The sequence below is a fragment of the Phacochoerus africanus genome, chromosome 15 (genome assembly GCF_016906955.1).
Source record: "Phacochoerus africanus isolate WHEZ1 chromosome 15, ROS_Pafr_v1, whole genome shotgun sequence".
In the NCBI taxonomy this organism is placed as follows: Eukaryota; Metazoa; Chordata; class Mammalia; order Artiodactyla; family Suidae; genus Phacochoerus; species Phacochoerus africanus.
Genome location: NC_062558.1, coordinates 15,651,236 through 15,659,495, shown reverse-complemented (window position 1 = coordinate 15,659,495; position 8,260 = coordinate 15,651,236).

Below are 8,260 nucleotides of genomic sequence, written 5' to 3'. Positions count from 1 at the left end.
CTTATTAAAGAATAAATACATAAAGAAATACGTAACAGTGAATAATAAAAAGCAGAGGCCCTTAAGTTAACTTTCAAACATTAGTTCAACTCAGATAATTCCATGTTTGCTTTTCTTCCTCCAAAACAATTTTGTATGTTATTCTATATGTTACAATTTTAGTAGACTTAGTTAGCATGGTATTTCAAGGCTGCTATCAATTCCTATGTTTTTCAACTATTCTGAAGTCAGAGGAGTAGATTGTCTATAACTTTCCTTATTAATTATAATTTTACCATGTACAATAGTTGTTGATTTATAATGTATTTTATTTTTCTTTGGGATGTCATAGAGATGAATAAAAGGATTTTATCTAAATGCTTTACAAACCCAGGAAATCATGCATGAGATGAACATTTCTGATATTTAATTAAACCAGTTCTCTTTATTTTTAAATAGACATTGAAATTAAGAATGAAATTTATCCATATACTAAAAGCCAGAGGGAAATAATAAAAAAATCTTAATTAATGAAAATTTGTTTTTGTGGTTTAAGTAACACAATTAGGATGTTATTATTTTTAAAGTATACTTTTTTTTTTGTCTTTTTGCCTTTTCTAGGGCCACCTCCCACGGCATATGGAGGTTCCCAGGGTAGGGGGTCTAATCAGAGCTGTAGCCACTGGCCTATGCCAGAACCACAGCAACTCGGGATTCGAGCCGCATCTGCAATCTACACCACAGCTCACGGCAATGCAGGATCCTTATCCCACCGAGCAAGGCCAAGGATTGAACCCGAAACCTCATGGTTCCTAGTCGGATTTGTTAACCCCTATGCCATGACGGGAACTCCCTTGAAGGTATACACTTTAAAACATACATTGAAACAGACAAATAACATGACTGAGAGTTGAACAAAAACCTGGTCGTCTTGATAATGTGCTTTATTTCCCCATAGAGCATTTCTCTTAAATATTTCACATGCTGTGGCTACATCTTCTGTAGTTTTAGTAGCCAGTTCACTAAGTCAAAGAAATTAAATCAGTCCTGTCAGTATTTTAAGGTGAAGGTTCTTCATATGCTGGAATGAGGAAGAGACTAAGAATTCTGTTTCTTCTCCTCTCCTTTCAAATAGCAGCATTTCCAACTTTTGTCATCCAGTCAGCTGTGGAGGAGTACGTTGCCATGAACTCACCCCAGAGACGTGGACTGTGAATGTTGGGATATAGATGATGGTGAGACACCTGCATGTGTTTTCTGGACCAGAATTAACATGTGTCCTCAGCAGTGCAGTCCCTGAATTGACACTTCTTAAATTAGCTCAGGAGGGACTGCCCCCCCTTGAGAATTCCCAACGACATTGGAATAGAAAACAAAACGGGTACCCTGGCAGGTTTTCCCCTGTAACACTGAAACGTTTCTTCTGTTCCTTTTTTTGTCTCTTATGCTCATTTTAACTTTACATTTCTTTCATGATATAGTTTTCTCAAACTTCAGAGTGAAATTGTCACTCCAGAATAGTGTTCATATTTATCTTGGGACTTTTGATCCCAGCAAAGCAGGGTCCTCTTACCTCAGCGTGAAGATGGAGAACCAGGGCCGGCTGAGGGTATGGCTCTGGCCTCAGTAGTTACTGTGGATCCATAGAGTGGAGCAAAATTGCCTTGCATCTTGAGGCTCTATTTCATCACTTGTAAAATAAGAGGTTTGAGTAGGTTATCCCCCCAAACTTTGTTTAATCAGCAGAATTACACTGACTTAATTTATCTTCACTTTAACACACCCTTGTATGCCAAAATATTGCCCTAAATCATTAATGAAATGACATTTAAATTTTCCAAACCAATGGGAGGGAGCCATCTTGTGGTTTACGCCCAGAGCAATATGCATTGACAAAACTACAGAATGTGGATAATCGTTGAAAATATAATTGCTTTAGATACCTTATGAGTATGATCGAAATTCTTAACTTATAGGTAATTTAAAAACACTTCAATTCTGGATATGAGTAATTGTTCTTTAGACAATTCTGGGAACTTGTTTGAAACTAAGAGTGTAGGGTACCTAGCATATTGTTGTTATCTATTTTCTTATTTAGTGAAGACGTTTCAGTATGTTCTGAGTTATTAGTTGTAATGCTTACTAGATGCCAAAGGGGTTCAGGAAATAATGTAGAATAATGCTATTGAAAGAGACAACTGCATATTACTTTTATACTCTGTAATTACATTTCTGAACCATAAGAATCAAACCTGTTGACAAATCAGAGAGTTAAATGTGCTAATAATGGCATGTGAGCATATTTTGTTGCTTAAGAATATAATATATAACATATATTAAAATATATGAAGGTTTAGAATAACACCAATGTAACAGTTAATAAAAATAAGCTAATATTAAATCCTATTAAATGCTATTATATTAATATTATGGTAGTTCCAAGGCTAGGGGTCGAATTGAAGCTGTGGCTGCCAGCCTACATCACAGCTCATAGCAACACCAGATCTTTAACCCACTGAACGAGGCCAGGGATCAAACTCACATCCTATGGATACTGGTCAGGTTTGTACCTGCTGAGCCACAATGGGAACTCCCCAAAGATGTAATTCTTTATATAAGTAAAATAAAATCTTTTATCATTTATCCTAATATTTTCATTAGTTAACTTTCACAAATGGTATAAAAAAGATATTTTTAATAAACCAAGTCAGCATCAGTAAAGGGTTTCTGATTGCTTAGATTCAGAGCAAATTACAAATATATACTATTTCCATGTATTTCTCATTCCTCCTCTTTCTCATTCAGCATGGAAAAAACTGAATCAACAACCTGAATTGGAAAAAATATATATATTTTTTACTGCCACACCTGCCGTGTATGGAAGTTCCTGAGCTAGGGGTCAAATCGGATCTGAAGCTGCAGGCCTACGCTAACCACGGCCACACCAGATCTGAGCCACATCTGCAACCTACACCACAGCTCATGGTAATACCAGATCCTTAACCCACTGAACAGGGCCAGAGATCAAACCCGCGTCCTCATGGATACTAGTTACTAGCCATGTTCATTAGTGCTGAGTCACAATGGGAACTCTGGAAAAATATTTTAATTTACTAAATGCAAAACAGGAATGTACATTCCATAATTTTAGAAAAGGTTAAGTCTTGTAGAGAGGTTACTGATTGCCCAGAAACAGTACTAACATAAAGTATACATTAAATAAGCCTCTTGTCCATGACACATGGTTTCTGAAGATGTTATTTTCTTTCTTGCTTTGCTCCTGGATGTGGAGGAAACTTTCTTGTTTGCCATCCCTTGAGGTTTTCGTGGTCTAATCAGGAGGGACTGATGATGATAGGAACAAAGGAAGGACCCAGAGATAAGATTATCACCAGGTAGATTTCTGGCACCTATTATGGTATTTATTAAATACAGCGTAACAAATTAAAACCATATTTCTTTCAAAGAATTTAATAATCCATTATCAACCTTCTATCAGCAACTTTCTGGTAACTAAAAAAATAAACAAAGCTATGGTTTTGGATTTTCTACTCTGTTTCAAATAATTTGGAAATTTGAATAAATTCACCTGATTTCCTATTTTTATTTAACTCATATTTTTTTGATTAGTCACTTGGGAAATATAAGTCTACATTCTTAAGAATGATCTTTCATAGAATAAGTATTTCAAGATAGGTCAATCTGTACAATGTTACTTTTTTTTTTAAGAAAAAACCCCCTGTAAATATATAAATACAATTATTTCTATAACTATTTAGAAGGGCATGCATTCATTCATTCATTCATTCCGAAGAAGATGCAATCTGACTTCACCTCAAAAGAGTCAAAGAGTAATATCTTACAGATGGCTTAAGCCCAGAGACCTGTTTGGAAGACCAGAAGCCATTAGGCTACACAAACAGATGTTGTCATTTGATTTCTAACTAATATTCACTGTTTGGAGAACAAGTCTTCAGACTCCTCAGGCCTCAACTCACAGCAGGGACGAGTGAGCCCAGTTTCCGGTTCCAACTGTTCTCAGTGTTTTTTTTTTTTTTTTAATTTTTAAATTTTCAAAAAAATTAAAATTTTTTTTTTTGTTTTTCAGGGCCGCACCCATGGAACATGAAATTTCCCAGGCTAGGAGTCGAGTCAGAGCTGCAGCAGCCTGCCTAGACCACAGCCACAGCAACGTGGCATCAGAGCCCCGTCTGCGACTTATACCACCGTTCATGGCAATGCTGGATCCTTGACCCACTGAGTGAGGCCAGGGATCAAACCCTCATCCTCATGGGTACTAGCCAGGTTCGTAATCCCCTGAGCCACAATGGGAACGTGTGAATGTACTTTTTGGAGCAGCACACTGTTGGGTAAAAACCACCTTGCCTGGAGACTTGCTAAGACAACACATGGGGTCAAATATAAGGAAACAGAAAAACAAAATACCTATTATCGTAGCTAACTATTGTAGTGCAATAACTCTGGCCTTATTCCAATTTAAGTTTCCCATGAATGTGTAATTAGCCATGTAAATTGTACAAAATTACAAACAAGGACTATATATATATAGAAAATAAGTTTATCAAGGAAGAAAGCAACTATCAGCAAGAAACAACTGGGATAAAATACTTAGAGAAAAACACCTGATTTAGTGGTCTGGAAAATGGTGACGATAATGAGAATAATGAAAATATTTTAAATCATGAAAGTGCACCTTGAATTTTTCAAATTATAGTTTACCAGTAAGTTATGCACATTATGCTTATACACATGTTGGTTAAGCATCTTTCACATATAGATACCAGTAGCACTTGTACTTATAGGTGACCTTGCTTGAGTCTAGGGCAGCATTTCAGTCAAGAGTTTCCACTGACATTATGGCATGAACCACCCAAGTGCAACTCAAGCAGTTTGTGAAAGCCAGCTCATCCAGGAAACGCAATTCCAAGTTAGCAAGCATTTCCCATCTATCAATTTTCCTGAACCCTGGGCAGCAAATAAATACCAAAAGACATATACATTATATGTAGTCCCAAAATGAGAGACAAGTTATCATATGCCATGCTGCAATATTTCCCTAAATTTCCTATATATTAAAGTTTCTCTTATTTCTTTGCCAACTATTATACTATCACTAAACTCCAGGCCAACTATGTAAAGGGAAAGAAATCATGCTGAAATTCTAAAAAAAGAAAAATAATAAGCTGACACCATTTTGAAATGGTTAAGTAAAAGTGATATATTCAATAAACAGATTTTAAGGAAATGACTTTCAAACAAACCAAAATTATAAATACAACAATGTCAAATCTTTTTTTGTTTCATTTTTTTTTTCTTTTATAGGACCACCACACCCACTGCATATGGAAGGTCCCAGAATAGGATGCCAGCCTACACCACAGCTCCCGGCGATGCCAGAGTCTTAATCCACTGAGTGAGGCCAGGGATCGAACCTGCATCCTCACGGATACTAGCCAGGTTTGCTAACCACTGAGCCATGATGGGAACTCCTGAATCATTTTTCTAGGTAGTAACACATCTTCTCTCATTCTGTTCTGACTTGAAAAGTTCCATTCACCAGCCTCCTTACTGTACTTCTTCTATAATGGGATGCATATATTGAGACATCTCTGAATGATATATCACTGGGTTCGTAATCTTGATATACCAGTGTCCATCGGAACAGAAATACATGACCTTCGTCAGTAAAACAACATCGTACTTTGACAAAATGGGACAAAAGAGTCACCCACATTCTTTAAAAGTATTATTTTTATTGTTTTTGGTCCAATTATCTACTGTTACATGATAAATACCATATACTCTACCGAGTTAATGACTCTCATTTGAGAATATGTTACTTAAGAACTGAAGATAACACAAAGAGAAACAAGTTGATAAAACCATGCATACAATTTTAAATATATTTTCAGCATAGGCTCCTGAAAAACATGACAGCATCTGGACAGGAAAACAGACAAACATCTGACTCAGGAAGACATGTTTTACATCTACAGAAAAAATAATCAACGCCACAGAATTAGCAACACTTTTTTGGTAGTCTTTTAAACATCTTGGCTCACTAATAATAAATCACTGTATACGATATTACAATTATACATTGAAAATATATGGCACATATTCTTTTGTTTTCCAGAGCATATTATATAATATAGAATGGCAGATCTACTTCACTCTGTTTCTCCCCAGTCTCATCATCTATCATTCATTAAAATACAAACTTAAGGAAAAGCCATTGCATAATTCGAACAGATGAAAGTGAAGGAGTGCAAAATTATTCAAGCATGTTCAATACGGTCTCACGTCTGAATCCCTTCCTGGCCTTTGACTCACAGTGCCTTACTCTTTGTTTACATTATAAGCCAGGCTGGATAATGATTATACAGGGGGGTTGCCAGGAGGTACCTTGGCTAAAACCACCCCAGAGAAAAATCAGCTTTTAAAATAAGACAACTTAATTCATTATATTTTTATTACAGCTTTACTCTAAAAAAATATTATGTTTGGCTGATAGTTTTAAAATTCATATTATTTAGGGTTTCATACTATATTTTCATATCATGAAACAATTTTAAATACTTAACTTAAAATTATTGCTATGGTAGAGGAAGACATTTAAAGCTACTGCAAATGATTTACATAGAAATTTTTATCAATTTCTCTCTTTATCTACATAGACGGTTGATTTTGTATTTCTTTATTTTATGAACCTGAAAACATCTCATCATTGCATAACACAAAGTGCATTGAGGAGTGGCTTAAATGAGAATAAAGCTGGTGGTAAGAGGTTGAAAAAGAGTCTTAATAGAGCCTAAACACAGGCAGCAGATATGAAAAAGCACATGATGTGCTGTCCTTAAGGGAATAGAGTAGCCTTAGCTGAAATAAAATGCTTTTTCTTTCTCTCTCTCTTTCTGTTCTTTTTCTCTCTTTCTTCCTTCCTTTCTTTCTTTTTCTTCCTTCCTTCCTTTCTTTCTCTTTCTTTTTCTTCCTTCCTTCCTTCCTTTCTTTTCCTTCCTTCCTTCCTTCCTTCCTTCCTTCCTTCCTTCCTTCCTTCCTTCCTTCCTTCCTTCCTTCCTTCCTCCCTCCCTCCCTCCTTCCCTACCTCCCTTCCTTCCTTCCTCACTGCACCCATGGCATATGGAAGTGCCCAGGCCAGGGATTGAATATGAGCTGCAGCTGCAACCTACGCTGAAGCTGTGGCAAAGCCAGGTCCTTTAAACCCACTGCGCCAGGCCAGGGATCAAACCCTGCCTCTGCAGCAGCCCAAGCTGCTGCAGGCATATTCTTAACCTTCTGCAACACAGGGGAAACTCCCAAAATCATTTCTTGATGAAAATAAACTTGTTTGTTTTTTTAATCACTTGGAGCTGTGTCACAAAAGAACAGGTTGCCTTCAGAATAAAGAGCTACCTGTTGCTCTAAGAGTTTGAGGAGAATGTGGATCATTCTGTACCGGGAATGCACCAGGGATGGTGAAAATGCTGACATTAAAAAGGAAGCTGAACTGAAACAGCTCACAGGTTTATTTTTAATTTTAAGGGTATCAACAGGAAATAATTAAAGGGAATTTGTTTTCTTTTTACAGCCGTACCTGCAGCATATGGAAGTTCCCAGGCTAGGTAGGGACTGAATTGGAGCTGCAGTTGCCAGCCTACACCACAGCCACAGCAACACCAGATCCGAGCTATGTTAAGAACGTGGGGTTAAGGATGTGGCCACACTGGATCCGTAACCCAACTGAGAGAGGCCAGGCATTGAAACCACATCCTCACAGGCCACTACGTCGGGTTCTTAACCTGCTTAGCCACAATGGGAACCCCTAAAGTGATTTTGAAGAAAGAAAACATTTTAAAGCTTTCATTGTTAAATTGGGTATTATTAGAATAGGTTTGTATACATTCATGTCGATTGCTCTCACTTGTGGAACTTTTGACAATAATCCAGAATTGCACATCTTATACTGAACATACTGAATTCAGGTCTCAGAACAGTGCCAGGTACATAGAAGGTGCTTGAGGAATGTTTGTTGAATCAGTGATTGAATTATAATCTCTCCTGTTGAACATCAGCATGGCCATGTTTAAAAATGAGTAAGGGGTTCTTGGGAGTTACTATTGTGGCTCAGTGGTTAACGAATCTGACTACGAACCATGAGGTTGCGGGTTCGATCCCTGGCCTTGCTCAGTGAGTTAACTATCCGGCATTGCCATGAGCTATGGTGAAGTCGCAGATCCTGTGTTGCTGTGGTGTAGGCCAG